The sequence below is a fragment of the Rhinopithecus bieti genome, unplaced genomic scaffold (assembly GCF_001698545.2).
Source record: "Rhinopithecus bieti isolate Rb0 unplaced genomic scaffold, ASM169854v2 scaffold_20310, whole genome shotgun sequence".
Classification (NCBI taxonomy): domain Eukaryota; kingdom Metazoa; phylum Chordata; class Mammalia; order Primates; family Cercopithecidae; genus Rhinopithecus; species Rhinopithecus bieti.
In genome coordinates, this window is record NW_016810331.1 from 1,476,638 (window position 1) to 1,500,904 (window position 24,267).

General features: G+C 39.7%; 3 long non-coding RNA genes and 2 pseudogenes across 3 annotated transcripts in view; 2 read left to right on the forward strand and 3 right to left on the reverse strand.

The window, feature by feature from the left end:
* The window catches only part of LOC108541962 (uncharacterized), a 17,364-nt gene extending 6,664 nt beyond the window's left edge, over window positions 1-10,700 (forward strand). The window contains exon 3 of the long non-coding RNA XR_001889131.1: window positions 10,615-10,700. This is a non-coding gene — a long non-coding RNA (uncharacterized LOC108541962). The remainder of the gene's footprint in view (window positions 1-10,614) is intronic.
* LOC108541960 (ras suppressor protein 1-like) overlaps window positions 1-24,267 on the reverse strand; it is a 167,504-nt pseudogene that overhangs the window by 82,235 nt on the left and 61,002 nt on the right.
* Window positions 13,305-17,861, reverse strand: LOC108541959 (ankyrin repeat domain-containing protein 30A-like; annotated as a pseudogene).
* Window positions 18,926-22,470, reverse strand: LOC108541964 (uncharacterized). Its single transcript, XR_001889132.1, has 4 exons — window positions 21,858-22,470; window positions 21,523-21,584; window positions 19,946-20,104; window positions 18,926-19,013 (listed from the first exon to the last, which is right to left on the reverse strand). It is a non-coding gene; the product is annotated as an uncharacterized LOC108541964 (long non-coding RNA).
* LOC108541965 (uncharacterized) overlaps window positions 20,374-24,267 on the forward strand; it is a 6,193-nt gene continuing 2,299 nt past the window's right edge. Inside the window, exons 1-2 of the long non-coding RNA XR_001889133.1 lie at window positions 20,374-21,160; window positions 23,880-24,075. This is a non-coding gene — a long non-coding RNA (uncharacterized LOC108541965). The remainder of the gene's footprint in view (window positions 21,161-23,879; window positions 24,076-24,267) is intronic.

Genomic DNA, 24,267 nt, shown 5'->3' on the forward strand with positions numbered 1-24,267 from the left:
TTCTAACTGGTGTGAGATGGTATCTCATTGTGGTTTTGATTTGCATTTCTCTGATGGCCAGTGATGATGAGCATTTTTTCATGTGTCTGTTGGCTGTATGAATGTCTTCTTTTGAGAAATGTCTGTTCATATCCTTTGCCCACTTTTTGATGGGGTTGTTTGTTTTTTTCTTGTATATTTGTTTGAGTTCTTTGTAGATTCTGGATATTAGCCCTTTGTCAGATGAGTAGATTGCAAAAATTTTCTCCCATTCTGTAGGTTGCCTGTTCACTCTGATGGTAGTTTCTTTTGGAAATTTACCATTTTAAAGTGTACAGATCACTTAGTGTTTAGTATATTTGCAAGCTGTGCAACTGTCACCACTAATTCCAGAACATATTTCTCACCACATAAACCTTGTTTCTGTTAGCAGCCACTCCTTTCAGTTTTTCTAAGCCGGACAAATTCTTTGTAGCACTCCAGGGTTGGGCACAATGGCTCATGGCTGTAATCCTAGCATTTTGGGAGGCCAAAGTGGGAGTCTTCCTTGAAGCTAGGAGTTCAAGAGCAGCCTCGGCAACATGGAAAGATCCCATCTCTACAAAAAAATAGAAAAGAAATTAGCTGAGTGTGGTGACGTGCACATGTAGTCCCAGCCAGCGGGGAGGCTGAGGTGGGAGGATAGCTTCATCTTGGGAGAGGTTGAGGCTGCAGTAAGCTGTGATCATGTCCCGGCACACTAGTCTTGGCAACAGAGTGAAAGACCCTGTCTCAAAAAAAAAAAAAAAAAAACTATATTGTCATTTATACATCAGCAGAGTATTATCTGTGTATTGTATATTAACTGGAGAAATGGTATGCTTCTGTATTTCTCTCACTGACAAAAATAAGAGCTTTTTCATTAAAGGAAGGTACAGGTGGGAGACAGGATGAAAAGCTGTGAGATTATTATCACTCATATTTCTCTTTCTTACAGGAGAAAACAAAGTACACTCTGATAACTAACACAGTGCCTATTCTTATATGACTCAGAGCTGCAAAACCTTGTTCAATCCCCAGTTATCCTATATGTAAAGACTTTGGAAATATTAGTTATATTTGAAAGGTTGAAAAAATTTATTCCATTTTTTGTACATAAGTGGTCGTGTAATGGTAACAGATGCTGGCATGTCAATAATATCTTTAGGTGGAAGGTAAAAATCTAATTTCATCACTACTGTTTAACTTCCTTGCTTCAAAATGTTTTGGTTTTTAGAGTATTGAGAGTTAAGAATGTTTAAAAGGGCTTATGTCACACATTTCAAAGTTTAATAGGCAAGAAAATCATTTGGAGATGTTACGAACATGCCCTCTTTGACTTGGTATTTCTGAATAAGAGTGTTCTTAGGTAAACCCCGGGGGATTGGTGACACTGTGAATTGGAAAGCCTTAGAGCGGGTTTGTAAGTTAATATACAACTCTAGTATTTTGTTGTACTTTTGTCCACAAAAGATAGATTGGAATTAAAGTACCAAATCCAGCTGACACGTGTTATTCCTGTAAGAAATAAACATTTCAGTTTTCAGTTGAGTCAGTTTTGCAATCACCTTGGTCAAGTGAGTGATGTTACACTTTGAGGTCCAGAGTATTCGAATGCTGTGGGAGTGGCTGTCACCAGCTCAGGGCTTGTTCAGGGCTTACGTCTAATTGTAATTGTGTCCCCAGCAGAGTAAAATCTGAACCCACAAAAGATCCTGGTACGTACTAGTGCTTTTAGAACTGATTGTGAATTTAAGGAAAACTTTTTCTTAGAGTGTTATATTTTGACTCAATTATTGTTTTAATGAAAAACATGCAGTCGCTATAAATGTATTGCAACTGTGACACTGTTTTCAGGATTTTCTTGGAATCTGTCCTGAAAAATGATTTCTTTGTTTCATACTGAATAGGAGCCGGGAAAGGCAGCTCCAGTGAGAGGTTTGGTAATGGATTTTAGTTGGCGAGGAAATGAAATGTTTGGTTTTGGAGAGAGAGAATGAAGTGAGTGCTGTCTATGAGTACCCGCTGTGGGGTGGGGGAATTGACAGAAAGAAGGGGAAGACAGGTAGGGGTGTCCAGAGAGTCTCTTTAGGGAAAGCCTATTTTGGTAGATGGGGGGCTTCACTGGCATCAAGGAGTAAGGGAGGAAGGAGATGTAATTATAGCGGTAATAGACGGGGTTCCAGAGAAACAGATAGGCTTGGTCAGATGTTGGATGAGACAATCTCATGATGGATTTGAATAAACATTCAAATATTGAGAAAGCTGAAAATCGAGGACATGTTAGCAGTGGGGTTTTGAGAGGGCCCTGAGAAAGGTACTTTAAGAAGGGTTTGTAAAAGAGCAGTTGAGGCAAAGAAAGGCAAGAGTGGCCAAATTGGTTTGAGTAGACATAGGACCCCAAATAGAGAGCCTGACAGATTTTGCCTGACAGATTTTGCTTGGTCCTGGAGTAGTTGGAGTCCGGAAGCTATAAGTCTGAGATAAGCTATGACCCTTTGTGGGACAGTATGGGCAGATCTAATGGATTGAGGAGGAAAGGATCACTGGAAGCAGATCTCCTGAGTACATAAGGTGTAAATTCTTACTGGAACTGGTCCAAGTGGTTAGAAGAGTTGGAACAGCAGTGGAACCTTGGGTTTGGGCCAACATACGAATCCAGCAATTGGAGCACAAGGAGAATTTTGTTTGCCTTAATAGTTGGTGAGTGACACTGACAAGAAGCACCCACCTATCAGGTTGAAGAGGTTCCTGCAAAAAGAATAAACAAAAGGAGAAGAAAGATTTGGGTTGGGGTGAAATCCTGAAATGTGCTTTGGAGCCAAAGTTCTTGTATTAGGTTGAGAAGTAAGCTGGGGTGTTCATAGGGGCTGGAGGTGGGTACCAGTTGAGGTCCTGGACAAGATGGGAAAGAAAGGATTAGAAGTTAAAATATGACAATGTCATGTGCAGGCAGTTTTCAGAGGAGATTCTGGGACTCTGGTTAGGCAGAGTGATGTTGTGCCTGTGAGGGATGAAAGATACTTAGGTAGAAATGTGGGGGATGTGGAAAGATGGGGATGAGATGCCTTTTAAGATTAGGAGTGCCATGTCTCATGTGTTAGTCTCTTAACTTTGGCTGCTATGGGTGTGGTTAGTATCATCTGATAAGGCCCCTTCCATTTAGGGTAATGGGGTGGAGATTCATCCACTCATACCCAGTCTCTGAGTTGGAGGGTAAGGAAGGTTGTGAGCTGGGTGTCAGGGTTTGGTTGGGGTAGAAATGCATCAGCGTATTCTCTGAGGAGAATGCCCCTGAGATGTAGGGTGGGCAGACTTCATCAGTGAGGGAAGTTGTGGTTTGTGGGAAACTATGTAGGGTGAAAGGTCGCCCATACATGAGTTTGAAGGGGCTTAGGTTTATTGACTGACAGGGAAGGGCTTTCAGTCTTATGAGCTCACTGGGTAGGAGCGTGGGCCAGGGATCTTAACCTTCAGGGCAAGTTTAGTTAGTTGTTTTAGAAGACCATTGGCCCCCTGTACCTTGTCCAAAGATTGGGAGCAATAAGGGAGTGGAGGATCCATTTGATATTTAAGGCCTTGGAGACCTGTCCAGTGACCTTTGAGATAAAGGCAGGGCCATGATCAGACTGTATGGTTGTGGGCAGTTCAAACGTTGGGATAATTTGTTGTAGGAAGATTGAGGTAACCACTTTTGCCCTCTTGGTGGTGGTGGAAGAGACCTCAATCTGCCTGTTGAATGTGGTCAACAGGGGTGAGGATATAGTCATGTTTCTTGCAATAGGGCATATGAATGAAATCAATTTTCCAGGTTTGTAGTGGCCTCCGAACACTGGAGGGTGCCCTTTAGCTTGATTTCTGGGCTAAGTGGGTGGTCTGAGAGCTCCCTGGAAAGAACTTGGTTGTAGATGGTATGGACCTGAGTGAGTTAAGGGTGGTGGTCATGGCAGGAGACTGCAGGTGAAGTTACAAAAGCTGAAGGAGAGGATGATAGCTGGTGTGAAAGAGGCTGTGAATGTGAGTGAGTATGGAGTTTTTCTGGGACATGGGCAAGAGAAGCTTATTGTCTAAAAAGAACTAGCCCTCCTTGTTTGTGGCCCCAACCACAGAAAGATTGAGGCTTTCTTCTTGTGAGTGTGAGGGCTTTTGAGCTGCAGAACAGGTAGAAGGGGTCGGGGCTTAAGGGCTGCTTGTTTAGCTGCAGAACCAGCTATTGCGTTTCCTTCTGATAATAGGTATGTTGACAGCCTGGAAAGAGGTGCAAGATTGACAAACGGAAGGTCAGGAGTGGAGGTAAATGAAAGCTTGAATATAAGAAACCTCAGACCTTTTGCCATTGAAGTGGATAAAATGTTCAAGATTTTGTTCAATTTGAAAGTCAAAGATTCCATTTTAAGGCCATTGAGTACCATTGTGCAGTCGCTATTGGGCCCAGGCCATGTTACAAAAGAAAATTTAATGTTTGGGCTTAATGCGAGGGCTAGTAATACTAGCTTCCTATTGCTGCTGCCAGAATTTATTTATTTATTTATTTATTTATTTATTTATTTTTGAGATGGAGTCTCGCTCTGTCACCCAGGCTGGAGTGCAGTGGTGCGATGTCAGCTCACTGCCAGCTCCACCTCATGGGATCACGCCATTCTCCTGCCTCAGCCTCCAGAGTAGTTGGGACTCCAGGCACCCGCCACCACACCTGGCTAATGATTTGTATTTTTAGTAGAGTCGGGGTTTTATCATGTTAGCCAGGATGGTCTCAATCTCCTGACCTAGTAATCCGCCCGTCTTGGCCTCCCAAAGTGCTGGGATTACAGGTGTGAGCCACATATTTAGTGTCTTTAAACAACATATATGTATTCTCTCACAGTTCTGGAGGCCAGAATTCTAAATTCCCTCCCACTGAGTCGAGGTGGGAGCAGGGCAAGTGCCTTCGGAGACTCTGGGAGAATCCATTTCCTGGCTCTGGAAGCAGCCTCCACTCCTTGACTTTTGATGCCCTCCTTGAATGACTCCCAATTTCTTGCTTCCATTACTACACCTCCCACTACTCTCCCATCACCTGCTCTGCTCTTACAAGGATCCGAGTGAGGACATCAACTTGCCACCTAAACAAGCTGGGATAATCTTTCCTGCCAAAGGTCCTTAACTTCATTACATCTGCAAAGCTTCTTTTACCATATAAGGTAATGTTTACAGGTTCCTGGATCAGAATATGGACATCTCGAGGGGCTACTTACAAGCCTAGTACCGCTAGGCTGCAAAATACTACAAGTAGACTGAAAAACCATTACACCCTTCTGGCGTTTTAATGATTGGGAGAAAAGCAGTTGGGACGTTTTGCTTTGGGGTCCTTCTCAACTTTGCATTTTTAAGATCTAGGTCCCCCTTAAACTTGTATTTTTAAGGTCTAACCCTCATCAGTCCTCTCCTCCAACCAGAGACACCCACTGCAGTGTTTCCTTGAAAGTCTGGTGACATATCTATAGCTAAGTTCTGATGAGAGGCACAGGGCCAGCCAGCAGCCCCCATGGCAGCCCCCTTGGCCAGAGGGTGCCCACCTAGGCCACACCTGGTGACTGAAACATGTTTTCTTCATCATGAGTAATACAACCTACTCCTCAATGAAAATCTAGAGTTAGAGTAAATTTGCTAATGAATTCAGTAACTTTTCCATAATATTTTTAGTTATTTCGTTAAGGTTCTCTTGGTGTTTCTTTCACTTTTTAATAACTTACCCCTTTTTTGCCTGTGTTTTTTACTGGTTTATTTAAAGCAAAAACCTCCTAACATGTGCTACCTGGAAGCACTGTAACCTAGTGGCAAGATCATAGGCTCTGGGGACACACTGCCTGGCCACGTCTCTTCTCCTGTCTGAACCTTAGTATCCTCTTCTGTGGTCATGAGAACTGAAGATCTATCCTGAAGACTGGATAAGATAGTAAAGTGCTTCACATTAATTCCTGGCATATAAATACATAATAAATGCTTCCACTTTATCTTGACTCACTGCAACCTCCTCCTCCCGGGTTCAAGCAGTTCTCCTGCCTCAGCCTCCTGTGAGATCAGAGGCACCATTAGATTTTGATAAGAATGTGAACCCTATTGTGAACTACTCATACCAGGAAACTAGGTTGTGTTGTCCTTATGAGAATCTATTGTCTGATAATCTGTCACTGTCTCCCATCATCCTCAGTTGAGGCTGTATAGTTGCAGGAAAACAAGCTCGGGCTTCCCACTGATTTTTCATTATGGAAAGTTGTATAATTATTTCATTATATATTAGAAAGTAATAATAATAGAAATAAAGTGCACAATAAATATAATGCACTTGAAACATACTGAATTTATCCTCCCCATCCATAGTCTGTGGAAAAATTGTCTTCCATGACTTCATCCTCTTCTTCTTTTTGGTAGAGACAGGGTCTTACTATGCTGCCCAGGCTGATCTCCAACTCCCAGCCTTGAGTAATCCACCCTTCAAAGCCTCCCCAAATGCTGGGATTAGAGGTACAAGTCACCACGCCAGATCAAGACCACGTTTGTTAAACAAAATAAAAACTTGGTGGGAAGATTGCTTGAGCTCAGAAGGTTGAGGCTGCAGTGAGTACTTATCACACTACTGCACTCCAGCATAGGTGACAGAGAAAGATGCTATCTCAAGAAATAAAATAAAATTATCCCACTTGCCCACATCTTAAAAAAAGATATTGTCCATATCTTCATGACTGTCATTCCTGGCCCTTAAAATTCTCTTCACACTGGACCTTTGTATTCATCCACTTGTTTGACCCCTTCTGGGGCCTGACCTGTCCTAGGAAGAGGCCCCATTTTCCTCCAATGCACTTGTCTTCGAGTCTACCTGGCCAGACACCCAGGAGTTACCTTGAGATGTTACTTTCCTCCCTTCCCACATCCAGCCTAGCAAGGCCTGCTGATTCCTCCCTGAATACAAATCCCCCATCTTCCTTCACTGCCTTCCAGCCCTCAGTCAAAGCCATGCCACAGAGCAGCCAGGTCAGTTTCATTGGAAGTAGGAGGTCTGTCATTCTCTGGTCTGTCATCTGTAGTGGCTTCCCACTGTACCTGGAATAACCTCACAGCCCCGATCGGGCCTGCAGGGGCGTGGGTGAGCTGCGCCCTGCTGTTCCTCTGCCAAACCATCATCCCCTCTGTGATTGCTTGCTCTGTGCCAGCCAATGTGGTGGTCTGCATACCTTTCTTCCTCTCAAGTTGCAGCCTCCTGGCACTGTCATGCTGAGAGGTGGTGTTTATGGAATGCTCTTTCTTTAGAGTTTTCTGTGCCTCTCCTTTCTATTTGTGTCACAGTTTAAACATGACCATATTGGAGAGGTCTCACTGAGCACCATCACACCTCAGCCTTGAGGCTCGCTGACTCATCATCCTTTTATTTTCCACGAAGCAGTGCTGACTGACGTTTTTCCTCCTGCTGCAGCACAGTAGCTCTGACAGCCTGGATGGTGCCTGTCTTGTTTACTTCTCAAGCAGGTGCTCAACAAACATTCATAGAATGAATCTGTAGCATTAAAGCATTCTCTAAGCCAGCAGAAATGCCTGAGGCTGTTGGTCACGTAGCATGCATTGTGACACTTCGGGGCACAGGAAGGACTGCAGGCACCACACCTGGAAGTGCCACAAGTTGCAGTGGGGATCCACGTTCCCATGACCCTGGGGCTTTCATCTTCTCCTGAAACAGACCCTTTGAGTTTCAGTGCACAGAAGTCAAGTCTCCTGGGTGAGGAGCCCTGCCCTCCCTATGGATTTGAAGTGGGGTGCATAGGACTCACTGAGTCTTCAAAGACCAGCTTTTAGGTGCAACTCAGTTGGCAAAGACAAATGTAGGTCACTGTTTGTATGTTATTTGCAGGATTCATGTACTTACTTTTTAACTATTTCTACTACTTTAAGTCTAAAAATTCGTATATTGAAAAAATTGAAAATTTTAAGTTTCTCCTCCTCATGAATACTTTTTGTGATATTTGATCTCCCCTAATACATGACTATAAATCAGCCAGTAACCAGTAAAGAATCTCTCCCACTTTTCAAGTCATTATATTTTTAAGTCATGCAATAAAATAGGTCAGGTGGTAAACATTGTCTATCATTGGAGATACCACTGTGATGTCACTAGGATTCATGAGGAGATGACATCTGAGAAGAAGGATCTGCATGAGAGGCCTTACCTCTGCCCTCCTGGTTTGTTTTTTTTTTTTTGAAATTGAGCATGGTAAAAAATAATCTGCTAAACTTGGCTGGACATAGTGACTCAAGCCTGGAATCCTAGCACTTTGAGAGGCTGAGGAAAGAGGATGGCTTTAGGCCAGGAGTTTGAGACCAGCCTAGGCAACAGAGACCCCATCTCTGCAAAAGCATTAACAATTAGCCAAGTGTTATGGCATATACTTGTGGTCCCAGCTGCTCTGAAGGCTGAGATGGGAGGATTGCCTGAGCCCAGGAGTTTGAGGCCACTGCACTCCAGCCTGGGCAACTGAGAAAGACCCTATCTCTAACAAAAAAAGATAAAGAATCAGCTAAACCTAATAGAATCATTGGCCCTTGCCACCAAGCAAGCTTACTTCTTTCTCATAGGAGGAGGACACTGTCAAGGAGTTATTTTGCCATTGGAAAATATTTTGGCTTTCTATTATAGCTAAAACAATCGTTTATTAATAAACAACAGTTTATTAATCATTTACTTGTAAACAATAAAAGCTTGGTTCTCTTTGTACTGCTCATGGCTTTAGGTGGATCTTGGAATATAACCACTTGTGAGAAGCCAGCAGTATTTGCTGCTTCCTTTAAGGTTCCTGAAAGGGAGAGAGGCAGTCTTAGATTTTTCGTTGTTATGAGCCACTGCAAGTATTGAGGAAATACTCACTACTTCCAGCGTCATAATCCTGCAGCCATTTGGCACCTGTGAGTCAGGTGCCAGGAACTGGGCAGTGCAGAAGGCACTGCGCTGCCCCATGTATTCTGGAGCATTCAATCTTGTAGGAAAACATGCATAGTAAGTAGGAGATACGTAATATATAACAAGTGTGTTAGTGGTCTGGAAAACAATTAAGTAGAATAAGAGGGATGGGGAGACGGGGTTGATTGGGATATCTTTAGTGATATGTGATGAGCATGTTCCACAGTTGGCCTCACTTTTTTCTAGAACTTTTGCTTTTCATTCTCAACTCCCAAGAGTTTTTTTTTTTATGTAAAATTTGTTAGAAGTAGGTTTATATATTTTCTTTCAGAATTAACAGGGGAATTATAATTAATACCACTTCCTGGTGTGACTGAAAGCCTCTATTCCTTTACTGTTATTTATTTATGAGCACATTTCTTTTAACAGCTGTGATAATTACTATATTTTGTGTGGTTTCTCAAAAATACATTTGTTTCTTGTCTCAAAGAGTTTTTGTAATGGAGCCCTTCAGATTTGATGCTAATAACATGAAGAATTTAAGAAAGATCTTTTATTTATATTTATATTTATATTTTTTGAGATGGAGTCTTGCTCTTGTCACCCTGGCTGGAGTGCAGTGGTGCCATCTCGGCTCACTGCAGACTTCTCCTCCCAGGCTCAAGCAATTCTCCTGCAGGGTTTCACCATGTTGACCAGGCTGGTCTTGAACTCCTGACCTAAGGTGATCCACCTGCCTCCGCCTTCCAGAGTGCTGGGATTATAGGCATGAGCCATCGTGCCTGGCCAGTTGCAAAATATTTAAATGTTACATACAGAGGTGCGAGGGAGATCCATATAGTACCACGTAAATTGCTTGAATCTTTTCAGAGTACTGTTCGTATTTGGTTTCAAAGCAGGGATTAGTATAATTTTTTTTATCTTTTAATTACAATTTGTATACCTATTCAAAAGTAGAGAAAATAGTAAAAGCAACACTAAAATACCCATTATTCAATTTCTGTAATCAAGATTGTCTCACATTTTGTCCATCTATCCATTTATCTTTACAGGAATATTATAAAGCAAATCACAAGCATCACACCATTTTTTTCTGTTCAGTGTGCATCCCTGGACAGCACTAAAGGTTCTTTATTTTTTCTTCAGCTTTTAAGTTCTGGGGTCCATGTACAGGATGTGCAGGTTTATTACATAGGTAATTGTGTGCCATAGTGGTTTGCTGCACAGAGCAACCCATCACTCAGATATTAAGCCCAGTATCAATTAGCTGTTCTTCCTGATGCTCTCCTCCTCCTGCCCCCACAACAAGTCCCATTGTATGTTGTTACCCCTCATAGATCTGTATGTTCTTATCATTTAGCTCCTACGTGTAAGTGAGAATACGTGTTGTTTGATTTTCTGTTCCGGCATTAGTTTTCTGAGGATAATGGCTTCCAGCTCCATCCATGTCTCGGCAGAGGACATGATCTTGTTTCTTTTTAGGCCTGCATGATAGTTCATGGTGGATATGTACATTTTCTTTATCCAGTCTAACATTGATGGGCATTTTGGTAGATTTCATGTCTTTACTGTTGTGAATAGTGCTGCAGTGAACATACATGTGCATGTCTCTTTATAATACAATGATTTATATTCTTTTGGGTATATACCTAGCAACGGGATTGCTGGGTCAATGGTATTTTTGCTTCTAGATTTTTGAGGAGTCAACACACTGCCTTCCTCAACGGTTGAACTAATTCTTGCCAAGCCTCCCAGCAAGCCTCTGTGTCGACCTCCTAGCCAGCCAGCCTGAAGACCAGCCTCCCATGCAGCCAGCATTTGGATCAGCATTCCCGCAAGCCTCTTCCCCTGCCAAAAGGCTCGTGATTTGATCAGCCTACCATGCAGCCAGGCTCTAGGCCGGCCTCCAAAAAACCAGCCTGCCACCAGGCCTTCAAGTCACATTCATCTTGCTGGACTCTTCAGCAAGCGATTTAGGAATCATTTAAGGCATCCTCTCCCACAGCCTCTCCCACAGGCTCTCAGCCAGGCTCCCAGACAACCAGTCTCTGATCCAAACTTTCAGAAAGCCTCTAAGCCAATCTCCCAGTCAGCCAGCTTCCAGACCAACCTCCTCTGCAGTCAGTGTTTTTAACAGCCATCCAGCAAGCCTCTTGCACAGCCAATCTGCCACTCTGCCAGTTTCCTCGCCAGCCTCTTGGTTAGCCTCTGGTGCAGCCAGTCTCTAGGCTGGCCTCCTCACAAGCCAGCCTTGCATTCAGACTCTTAGTCAGATTCAGCCTGCCAGGATCTCAGCAGGCCTTTTAGCAAGCGTTTATGGCAGCTTCTCAGACAGAAAGCCTCTCCCACAGGCTCTCTGCCAGTCTGCCAGCCAGCCAGCCTCTCAGCAAGCCTCTAGACCATTTTCCAAGAGTCCTTCACTAGACCAGCCTCCCATGCAACCCGCTCCTTGAGCAGTCTTCCAGCCAGCCTCTTAGTCTGTTAGCCAACTAGCTTCAGAACCAGCCTCTTACACCACCAATGTTGTGACCAGCCTGCCAGTAAGCCTCTCAGAGAGCCTCTTAGGCGGCCTCCTGACTAGCCAGCCTCAAATCCAGCCTCCCTTGCAGCCAGCGTTTCCAGCCACCTCAGTTGGGAGTGAAGGAGAAAGCAGCCAAAATTTAGGGTTGATTTTAAGGTGGCCCAGTCCCTCCGCCCTGCAGGGCGCCCCCATCCCAGGCCTGGAGGGCTTGCCCAGGAAGAAGTCCCAGACACCGGGGCCCAAGATTTCCGCTTGGCCGCTGACCCACTCTTCCACCTGCTCCCTTTGTCCCCGGGCTCCCCCGACACCCCACGCTGAAGGGGCGATCCCTCCCACAGCTGTCACCTCCTCCTGCAGCCCCAGCTCAGGCAGGGCATGGCACCTCTTCTTCGCATCTCTTATGTTCAGGTCGATGGTTGTCGTCTTCATTATCATCCCCTACAAGCTTCCAGGTGTGGCCCTGGGAGGCAGCTCTGTGCATCTTTCTGATGTCTCCATAGTGGATGACTTAGGAGCCTTTGCTCTAGACGAGCTGAGTGGGCGCTCCAGGCTCCTCACGCCCTTGACAGCAGTGGCAGAGAGCCTCTGCATGGCTGCAGCCACCTTTTAAGAGAGAGGCCGCACCTCCCACTCGCCCTTCCCGAGCCCCAGCCCCTGCCGCTTGCCCTCGCCCTTAATCACCACCACATCCGGCCCAACACCAGTAAAAAGTGCGGTCTGGAGAAGCCCTTGGACACTCCGGCCTCTTTCTGGAGAAATTTTTTGTTGAGTAGAGTCGTGAAGGTTTCACAGGATCTTGTAGCCAGTCTCCTAACAAGACAACCAGGCTCTTAGCCGGACTCAGTCTACCAGGCCCTCAGCAAGCAAAATTAGCAAGAATTTGAGGCAGCCTCTCAGATAGCCTCTCACACGGACTCTCCGCCAGCCTCCTGGTTGGCCGCCTCTCACCTGGGTTCTTGGCAAGTTTCCCAGCAAGCCTCTGTGTTGGCCTCCTAGCCAGCCAGCCTGAAGACCAGCCTCCCATGCAGCCAGCATTTGGATTAGCATTCCCGCAAGCCTCTTCCCCTGCCAAAAGGCTCGTGATTTGATCAGCCTACCATGCAGCCAGGCTCTAGGCCGGCCTCCAGAAAACCAGCCTGCCACCAGGCCTTCAAGTCACATTCATCTTGCTGGACTCTTCAGCAAGCGATTTAGGAATCATTTAAGGCATCCTCTCCCACAGCCTCTCCCACAGGCTCTCAGCCAGGCTCCCAGACAACCAGTCTCTGATCCAAACTTTCAGAAAGCCTCTAAGCCAATCTCCCAGTCAGCCAGCTTCCAGACCAACCTCCTCTGCAGTCAGTGTTTTTAACAGCCATCCAGCAAGCCTCTTGCACAGCCAATCTGCCACTCTGCCAGTTTCCTCGCCAGCCTCTTGGTTAGCCTCTGGTGCAGCCAGTCTCTAGGCTGGCCTCCTCACAAGCCAGCCTTGCATTCAGACTCTTAGATTCAGCCTGCCAGGATCTCAGCAGGCTTTTTAGCAAGCGAACTTTAAGCTGCCCACTATATGAGATTGCCTTTTTGTGAATGTTTCCTCTTTCAGTTTTAGGGTCATTTGAAGTTCAGCATTCTTTTCTCTTAAAATCTTAATGCCTGCTGATACAGGCATTCCCATTTATCTGCTTCATCGTGGTCATAAAATGTGGCCACAAAGAATGTTAATCTATTAAAAACCTTTGACTTAAATTCTTAAAATTTCATGAGTGATACAATGTCTTTACTTAAAGTAAAATATCTCTCAGCTTTAACTTGCATTTGGTGGAAATAAGCCATGTTTCTAAGCTGACAGCAAATACATTTATCATCTATATTCAACTAGATTCAGCATTTATCTAAGGCCAAATATGACTTCACATTTTCTTTCAGGAGGGTTGAAAAATATTTATTTTTTTTTTTAGTACTTCTCTTTCAGCTTTCTGTTTTTCATATTGGTATATACATTCTTTTAAATGGTTACAGTCATTAAATGTCTCCTCATTTTTCTCTTTTAGGAGGTGATGTTGCTTTTTCCTTTCAAAACAATGAATATTGTTATCTTGCTTTGGCTGTCAGCTTTCTTATGCACCTGAACGAATTGCTGTGGAAGCCACATATATTTGCTTTGTAGTTGAAATACTTTATGCTCCAGAGACTTCTGCTGTTCAGTGTGTTTCTTCACATTATCTTATTTGTTTTGATACATGTGTTCAGCTTTCTTCATTTGACACTGTGTTTCACGGCAGTCTCCTTGTGCATGTTCTAAAACCTATGTATTTTCTCTTAGAGCATCTCCTGCATAATTGAGATTAATTTTTAGGCTTTTGGATTCCCTTTGAGCTTCAGAAAGTAGTTAATGAAGCTTCTCATTATTATATATTATATTATTCACGTCAGCATTCATTTTTCCTTGCAAATGAGCACTGTGGAAAGTAAGTTCTCGGTTTTTTCTGGATGTCACACTTTGCTCTTGACCTTGTATAGCAGAAGCCAGTCTAGAATGGTATGATTCAGTTTCTCTCTCCAGTATTTCTTTGTCTTGTTTTTCCTTCAATCTAGAAGTGAGCATTGTGTTCTCAGTCATGAGAACTTTAAGCTGCCCACTATATGAGATTCCCTTTTTGTGAATGTTGCCTCTTTCAGTTTTAGGGTCATTTGAAGTTCAGCATTCTTTTCTCTTAAAATCTTAATGTCCTCAAAGTAGTTATTTTCCTTCTCCTGGTGCTGATGTTTTAGTATGTCTATTTGCAGTTTTAGCATGGCAGTTTCCTTTTTCAACATACCATTTTCATGTAAGAGATCATTTTCATAAGCATGAGAAACCTAAATAAAACAAAATAAATTTTTAGCTAGCACTCAATAAAATGGCATAATCATGGTTCCTCTTAAAGAATAATTTGTACATTTATACACTGAAAGGGTTTCTGTAAGTAGGTATCAGTTGAAGAACCATTGAATCAAAACTTCAAATGCTATAGAGCATAAATTCCCCAAAGTTCAAACATTTATTTGAAGACAATGAATTCATGAAAGTAAGAAAGAAATGACTAGAGAATTTTTAAGAGTTTCAGAATTGAAACAAACTTTCCTTGGATTATAAGACACTCAAAAGCATAAAATAAAAGAGTAATCACTTTGACTACGTACAAAAATTTGATTTACACCCTGATGTCTAACCTGTACAAGAGGCTCCCATACTAGGAGCCTTAGTGTGTAGGGAGACCCCCTGAAACTATTGCTGTGGAACAAAAGATGAAATACTCCTGGTTATTGTAAATACAAAATTGCATGTCGAATTGTGTAAAGACAATGCCAGGCTGGGCTGCCAGAATAAGCCAACAGCGCGTGATGTGATCCCCCCTTCAAAAAGTGTATGAATGGATGCACAGGCAGGGAGGTTTCACATCCCTAAGATTCCTATCCCAGAGAAGCAGATGTTCATTGCTCTGGGAATCGAATGTGACTCTTGTGGAGAGCCTCTAAATGGATGCATGAGGGGCAACTGTTCATATGGATAAGTTAGGGCTATAAATGCCCTTATCTTGCCATGGCTCTTCTAGGCCTGTTTAGGGTTAAGGCATACTCCTTTCTGAGAATTTGTGGTCTAACCAGTTGTCTGGCTTCACGTCCTACTTCTATGGATTGTTTGCAACCAGCTTTTGCTGCAACTGTTACTGCTGATCTTGCTAATCCTAGGTTATGGAAAGACTGTGTTTCTGTTTTAAGGCTCTGTTAGAAATTGCTGATGCACACACTATATTGTAAATTCTTATCTCTGTATACTGTACTTCTGCATACTGATGTGTTAAAGAATTACTTCATCCCCATGTGACCATCTCACCTCATAATCAAATGACCCTAAATCCCTCACTAACCTACCCCTGCCCTTACTAAACTTAATAATAAATGCTGGTTTATCCAGTGCATTGGTGGCACCATGGGACCAGAAAGTGGTGAACCCCCTGGACCCAGCTTTTACCATCTTGTGTGTGTCTTTTATTTCTCGGCCTGCCGATCTGCTTAGGAACAAAGAAAGAGCCCCATTGCATTGCGGGCTGCTGGCCAGTTCCCGCAATATTAGTGCTGCATATATTTAGACAGATACAATTTCCCAAAGCCCTTTTATTTCCCTTTTCCTGAGAATATTCTATAGATATTCTATTTTAAAAAATATGGTTAATTTTAAGAATTATCTTTATAAATGTTTGATAAGTTGAGACATTGTAACAAGCACTTTTAGTTATCGCAATTCTGAAAGGAAAAGATTAAAAATATAAACAAGTATTTTCTTTGTATTCCATGCACATTAAGGTTAAAAGTGTATAATTAAAGGAAATTGATTCTTGAGGAGAGAGGAATGGCCGTTTTACACTCTTTGTTGAACTGTAAACGAATATAAATTTTCTTGAGAACAATTTAGAAGTAATGAACAAAGAACTCTTTAAAACTTCCTATAATTTAACCAAATATTTTTATATTGAAGAATTTATTCCAAGTCAATAATTAGAAAGGTAGAAAAATATTTACCTGCAGTTATGCCTTGCATCACTTATAATACAAAAAATTAAAAATCAAAAAAATTAATTTGTTAAGTAAATAATGGGATTTCCAAATAATAGCCTTCTATAAAGCCAGTAAAATTGTGATTTAAATAAATATGCATTTAATTATCAGTAGAAGTATTCAATGTTAAGAACTTGTATTATTTAAAAGAATTTGACACTCTACAAGACAGAGATTTTTTTCTGCAGTTAAACCTCAGAAGGTAAGTCAGCTATTACAAAAAGTATCCTACATAATTTTAGTATAAATAGTTGAAATATTTATTTTAAACTAGGGTATCATACCTCACATTGCAGAGCTCTTGTTCCCATTTAACCTTTTGGTTCACTTACTGCAATTTTATTTATTTTGCTTCTGATAGTTCCTTTTGTAGTACACAAAATTTATTTTTATTTGTTTCATTTTTGCTGTGAGTTGTTCACAGTGATATTTTTTATAAGTTCCCTTGCTCTTTCATGAGAAGGAACTGCACCCAAGAATTTTGATAGGCTAGTTGAATCTGTCTTGTGGAGGAGATAGAAATAAAATATATTAGTACTTTTGGGACATAAAGGACAGCATATTTTAACAATCACTAATTCACACACTGAACAAATATATATTGATTGCCTACCACACCTGGCTAAATTTTTTGTATTTTTAATAGAGACAAGGTTTTACCATGTTGGCCAGGTGGGTCTCAAACTCCTGACCTCAACTGATCCGCCCACCTTTCCCTCCCAAAATACTGGGATTACAAGCATGAGCCACCACGGCCTGCCTCAATAAATAATTTCAATTTAAAAACAATGACAAGCATCAATATTTTTATTTCAAATCTTTTTTAAAGCACATTTTCTTACTTTAAAGGCAATTAGATTTCAGGCTGTTCACATATTGAAAACCAAAACATTTCAAGAGAAAACCTCGCATACGCTCTGTAGATCACACTTATCTTCATGTGGCTATTGACTGAGTTGCTGAGCATGGAAAATCAATCATATTCACAAAAAATTCACTTGTGTGCATACTGTAGTCCTCACCAAAAATAATGGGGCATTTCAAACAAAATACAATATGATTAAACATTTGACATATGCATAATTACAGAATTTTTGTTAAAAACTGCATAGCATTAAGAGAATTTTCAGAGTATGTCATGCAGAGTAGGAATAGAACTCCATAAAAGCTGTTTCATTTAGGAAAACAAGGGCTTAGTAAGAATAATTTTGATACATTTTTTGCTGATAAAGAACTGCTTGAATAAAATGAAAGATTCATAAAGAAAATATATATTTATGTTATTTTTAAATGAAAGCAATCATTAGATAAAGTATGCAATTCATTCTTAAGACGTAACTTCAGAAAAGTAGAGCAAGCCTTCATAAAAAGAGAAAAATAAAAACATGTATTCGTGAAACATCTAATATGTGCCAGACACATGTTTGCAGATTTTTATTCACCTTAGAATAATGATGATGATGATGATGTTGGTGGTTACCCCACTTTCTGCTTCCTAGTCATTCTAGGTTGTTAAGAACAAAATGATGAACAAATATGGTCCACTGTTGTCTCTGTTCAGAATGTCTTCCTCCTAGACTTTCGTATGGCATACTCCTCATCTTTGAGATGACAAACTGAATGTCAGTCTCAGAAAGATGTACTCTGACCATAGAATTCCACTTCCATTCCCATACCCATGCTAATTATAAAGTTCTTCAATTTTCTCTAACCGAATATTCTCTGTTTTGTTTTTAAGAAAAAGTTATAGTGATTTATAAGTGTTTTTCATTTGTTACTGTCTTCCTACTACTACAGCATAATCCCTCATCTTGGATATTCAGAGACTCACTGTCTAGCACACAGTTGGTACTCAGAAAGAAATTACTCCAGGTCAAAACATTGAAAATCTCGACAGGAAAGTCTAATTTTCCAAACTGCTATATTTCTACGGAAAATCTGCAGTAGTAGCCTGCTGAAAGTTACCAACCCCTTACCCAAAATTAGAAATCCACATGCCTGCTCTTACTCCCCATTCTTGTGCTAACAATACTGCTTTCACATAAATGCCACTTTGATCATTTTGTCTTACATTTGGATACAGACTTTCCAGTTTACAAAATGTTTTCACATTTGTTACAACATTATTTCATCACATGCACCTAAGAGGTAGATATGAGCACTGTTTTTATAAACAAGGTTACTGGTACTTGATTAGGTTAAAGGATTTTTTCCAAGTTCCCATAGATAGTANATATTCCATGCACATTAAAAGTGTATAATTAAAAGAAATTGATTTTTGGGGAGAAAAGAATGGCCATTTCACACTCTGTTTGTTGAGCTGTAAATGAACATAAATTTTCTTGAGAACAATTTAGAAGTAACGAACAAATAACTTCTTAAAACTTCCTATAATTTAACCAAATATTTTATATTGAAGAATTTATTCCAAGTCAATAATTAGAAAGGTAGAAAATATTTGCATGCAGTTATGCCTTGCATCACTTATAATACAAAATTTAAAATCAAAAAAATTAATTTGTTAAGTAAAAAGGGGATTTCCAAATAATGGCCTTCTATAAAGCCAGTAAAATTGTGATTTAAATAAATATGCATTTAATTATCAGTAGAAGTATTCAATGTTAAGAACTTGTATTATTTAAAAGAATTTGACACTCTACAAGACAGAGATTTTTTTCTGCAGTTAAACCTCAGAAGGTAAGTCAGCTATTACAAAAGTATCCTACATAATTTTAGTATAAATAGTTGAAATATTTATTTTAAACTAGGGTATCATACCTCACATTGCAGAGCTCTTGTTCCCATTTAACCTTTTGGTTCACTTACTGCAATTTTATTTATTTTGCTTCTGATAGTTCCTTTTGTAGTACACAAAATTTATTTTATTTGTTTCATTTTGCTGTGAGTTGTTCACAGTGATATTTTTTATAAGTTCCCTTGCTCTTTCATGAGAAGGAACTGCACCCAAGAATTTTGATAGGCTAGTTGAATCTGTCTTGTGGAGGAGATAGAAATAAAATATATTAGTACTTTTGGGACATAAAGGACAGCATATTTTAACAATCACTAATTCACACACTGAACAAATATATATTGATTGCCTACCACACCTGGCTAAATTTTTTGTATTTTAATAGAGACAAGGTTTTACCATGTTGGCCAGGTGGGTCTCAAACTCCTGACCTCAACTGATCCGCCCACCTTTCCCTCCCAAAATACTGGGATTACAAGCATGAGCCACCACGGCCTGCCTCAATAAATAATTTCAATTTAAAACAATGACAAGCATCAATATTTTATTTCAAATCTTTTTTAAAGCACATTTTCTTACTTTAAAGGCAATTAGATTTCAGGCTGTTCACATATTGAAAACCAAAACATTTCAAGAGAAAACCTCGCATACGCTCTGTAGATCACACTTATCTTCATGTGGCTATTGACTGAGTTGCTGAGCATGGAAAATCAATCATATTCACAAAAAATTCACTTGTGTGCATACTGTAGTCCTCACCAAAATAATGGGGCATTTCAAACAAAATACAATATGATTAAACATTTGACATATGCATAATTACAGAATTTTGTTAAAACTGCATAGCATTAAGAGAATTTTCAGAGTATGTCATGCAGAGTAGGAATAGAACTCCATAAAAGCTGTTTCATTTAGGAAAACAAGGGCTTAGTAAGAATAATTTTGATACATTTTTTGCTGATAAAGAACTGCTTGAATAAAATGAAAGATTCATAAAGAAAATATATATTTATGTTATTTTAAATGAAAGCAATCATTAGATAAAGTATGCAATTCATTCTTAAGACGTAACTTCAGAAAAGTAGAGCAAGCCTTCATAAAAGAGAAAATAAAACATGTATTCGTGAAACATCTAATATGTGCCAGACACATGTTTGCAGATTTTATTCACCTTAGAATAATGATGATGATGATGATGTTGGTGGTTACCCCACTTTCTGCTTCCTAGTCATTCTAGGTTGTTAAGAACAAAATGATGAACAAATATGGTCCACTGTTGTCTCTGTTCAGAATGTCTTCCTCCTAGACTTTCGTATGGCATACTCCTCATCTTTGAGATGACAAACTGAATGTCAGTCTCAGAAAGATGTACTCTGACCATAGAATTCCACTTCCATTCCCATACCCATGCTAATTATAAAGTTCTTCAATTTTCTCTAACCGAATATTCTCTGTTTTGTTTTAAGAAAAGTTATAGTGATTTATAAGTGTTTTCATTTGTTACTGTCTTCCTACTACTACAGCATAATCCCTCATCTTGGATATTCAGAGACTCACTGTCTAGCACACAGTTGGTACTCAGAAAGAAATTACTCCAGGTCAAAACATTGAAAATCTCGACAGGAAAGTCTAATTTTCCAAACTGCTATATTTCTACGGAAAATCTGCAGTAGTAGCCTGCTGAAAGTTACCAACCCCTTACCCAAAATTAGAAATCCACATGCCTGCTCTTACTCCCCATTCTTGTGCTAACAATACTGCTTTCACATAAATGCCACTTTGATCATTTTGTCTTACATTTGGATACAGACTTTCCAGTTTACAAAATGTTTTCACATTTGTTACAACATTATTTCATCACATGCACCTAAGAGGTAGATATGAGCACTGTTTTTATAAACAAGGTTACTGGTACTTGATTAGGTTAAAGGATTTTTTCCAAGTTCCCATAGATAGTAAGTGACAGAATCAAAACACAGACTTATCTTTTGACATCCACTCATTGCTGTTACCACTATGCAGCTGCTGCTTCTATCTTAAGTGGCGAGGTTTCCTATCTCTTCCACATCCACAGTTGTGACCTTGGGATACATCATTGTCATTGGATACTTATGTGGCTGCAAACATGGCTGCCACAAAGGGACTCAAAGAGTTCTATTTGTGAAAAGAATGTCTACTTATTAAAATACTACTCAACCAAATTGTTGTTGTTACAGTTTTACAGGTGTCCTATTTCTCATGTTTATCCAACTCCTGAAATGTTCCTTCAGATCTATGCTGGATAATCAAAATACACCAACACTTTCAAGTCCCAGGCATTATCTTTTCAAGCTCCAAGTTGAGCAAGACTAAGACTACAGTTTAAACTCTTTCTCCCTGAATCCAGGTAAAGCTTTCACACATCTAGATATACACAGAATCATTTATTTGCCCATAAATGAATGCAGAGAAATTATTTTGTTTTTAGACAAACTTAACTTCAGAACTCAAATAGATTCCTAGTGCCTTCCATGCCTTATTTTCTTTTGCTCTATTCTACACTGGCTTCGTAAATTAATCCTGCAAATTAGTAGGCTTGCACTATGCAGCTGTTATCTAGTTGGCACATGATTATAAAGTATGTTCTGATAAATGTCAGAAAATAATTTCTTATGGACACATGCAGAGGTGAGAGAATAAAGTCACCTTTTTATGTTTTAAGATTACTCATTACTTAAGTTTTAAAATAACAACAACAATACACAGTACCTCAGAAACTGAAGGTGATGTTGTATCTTCTTTTTGTGCTGACTCTGATGTGGGCATCTTATCTACAAAATGTTATTCACAGACACATATATGAGAACATTTATTACTGTAAATTGTAAAAATATATACAAATCTATTTCCATTTATGTATATTTCAAAAATAAAAGTAATAGCAAATACAGAATTTTAGAATCAAAGCAGGTTCAGAAAATGGATAGTATGAAGAAAGATAGCAAAAAGTAACTTTTAAGGTAGACATTGTATTTCGGTCTATAAAATTGTTTTCTAAATAATAGCATTTAAGCATAGAAAAATTTTCAGAGATACTAACTTACCACTTCTATTATTTTGGCATAAAAAATAAAATTGTCATTACTTGTCAGATCTTGTGGAGCTCGTACAATAATGCCAATATCATTTTCTTGTTGTCCAGTTGCTTCCTTCTATTACAAACAAAAACCAAAAAGCACCAAAAAAGAACTTCAGAAAAAATTGTATTTATTCACTGATTCACTCAATTTGTCAGTAAGACAAAACAAAACACAAACAAACAAACAAAAAACCCCATACATTGTATCTATCAAATCACACTATCCTGGGAGAAGCAGGAAATATACACAGAAGATAGATTCTGGCCTATGTTCAAGAAATGGTAAAGAGATGTGAAAACAAATAACAGAAAAGTATAATTCACCAGGTCTACAATTTAAGTCAATATACTACATAAGGGCACAAAGGAGAGAACAATCAGTTTTACCTGAAAAGCATAGAAAAAGGTGCCATAATGGGGCCATATTTGGCAGGACAAAGTGCAGAGTCGGGATACAAAGACTCTAGATGCAATAGCATGTGCAGAATAATAAGGCATGAAACAACATGGCAACTGAGGGATGCCAAAGTGATGTGGTAAAACTGGAACACAACCAGAGGAAAGAGATGAAGAGATAAAATGGGGCCAAACCATTTAAGATATATGTCACGCTAGAATGTGAACTTACCCCTTTGTGTAATGGGTATTCACTCAATATGCAGATGAGTTACATCATTACAAATGTGTTTTAGAAAGGTGACCCTTCCAGCGGTGTAAAGATAGATGAACGTGGGGAGATGGGGCAAAACTAGAAAGGAGTACTTGAAAATTATAGGTAGAGGGTTAATTATGGTAATAAGATATGGAAAATTATAAGAAGGTAGAAAATACAAAATTAGGTGACATGGAGGAGGGTTGAAGTTTAGGATGTGGGGAGAGTTGGAGTGCAGGTTGAAGTGCTTGAGCGTTTCACGGCTACTTCCTAGGTGTTATTTCCTAGGATGGGGAAGCCAGATGACAGAGTAGATTACAAAGAGTCAGAAAACAGGAATAGAATAAAAATGATGCTTTCAGTTTGAGACCTGTAAGATTTGGGGCACCCAAGGGGCTTGGAATATCTAGACAAATACATTTGGAGTATGAGTAGATGACCTACATGAGGAAAATTACATAGTGATAAAGAAGATAAATATTTACAAGACAGGCTAAATGGGTAGAATTAACTAACACAAACCTATGCAGACTGTTGAATTTTGAATTTTTGAAAATGAAATCAGGCTGGGCGCGGTTGCTCACGCCTGTAATTCCAGCACTTTGGAAGGCCGAGGCGGGTGGATCACGAAGTCAGGAGTTCCAGCCCAGCCTGGGCAGCATGGTGAAACTCCATCTCTACTAAAAATACAAAAATTAGCTGGGTGTGGAGGCTCATGCCTATAATCCCAGATACTCAGGAGGCTGAGGCAGGACAATCGCTTGAACCTGGGAGGCAGAGGTTGCAGTGAGCTGAGATCAAGCCATTGCACTCCAGCCTGGGTGACAGGGCGAGACTCCATCTCGAAAAAAAAAGAAAATCAAAGGAGAGACAAAAACATGGGATTAAGTTTCTCAGTTATATATTTCCAAATGTGTTTCAAAAAAATAAATTTTATTTATATAGGTAAATATTTGTGAAATATTATTGCAATATGCATCTTTGAATTGAATGAAAAGAGTTAATTCTAAAACACCAAGATTCTGCAAAAGGACCTCTGTAAAAATTAACTTTGAAATTTTAATTATACAAGAGAATTGCTTACCTAATTATAGAATTATGAGGCATTTTAAGTACTACTATAAAGTGAGCTAGAAATGTGAAACCCTGTTTTATAATTCACATGCTTTTCTTATGTTCCTGTAAACAATATAATATTAGCTCAAATTGCCTATTTACACCATATAGGATGGTAGTTTAAAATTGGAGAAAAGATCTCCAATTTTAAAAGAAAATTAACCAATAATTGTTCAAGTTGACGACTTAATAGTTTTTACATCTATGATTGTCAAGCAGGATCCAGTATTCACAGGAGAAGTGAAGAAAGAAACTATAAAATTCAAGTCGACAGGATTCCTGAGTTTTAGAAATAAACAAGTATGTGTGCAAGGTTTAATAATTATGAAGACTAAAGTTAAGGCTTCCTGGAAATAATATAAAACATCCTGATTGCAAGAGATATATTTAAGAGTAAAAAAATATTCTTCCAATGGTAAGTTTGTTTACTCTGTTAACAATCTTCCCTTACATATGATGCTATAATAATATACTTTACTTTAAAAAAATCACAAAGATTAATTACACTCATTTGATGTGTCATATAACACCATTACATACAGATATTATGAACAAAATATGTCAGAATATTTCTAAAGATTAATAATTTCTACATTTATTTCTTTGA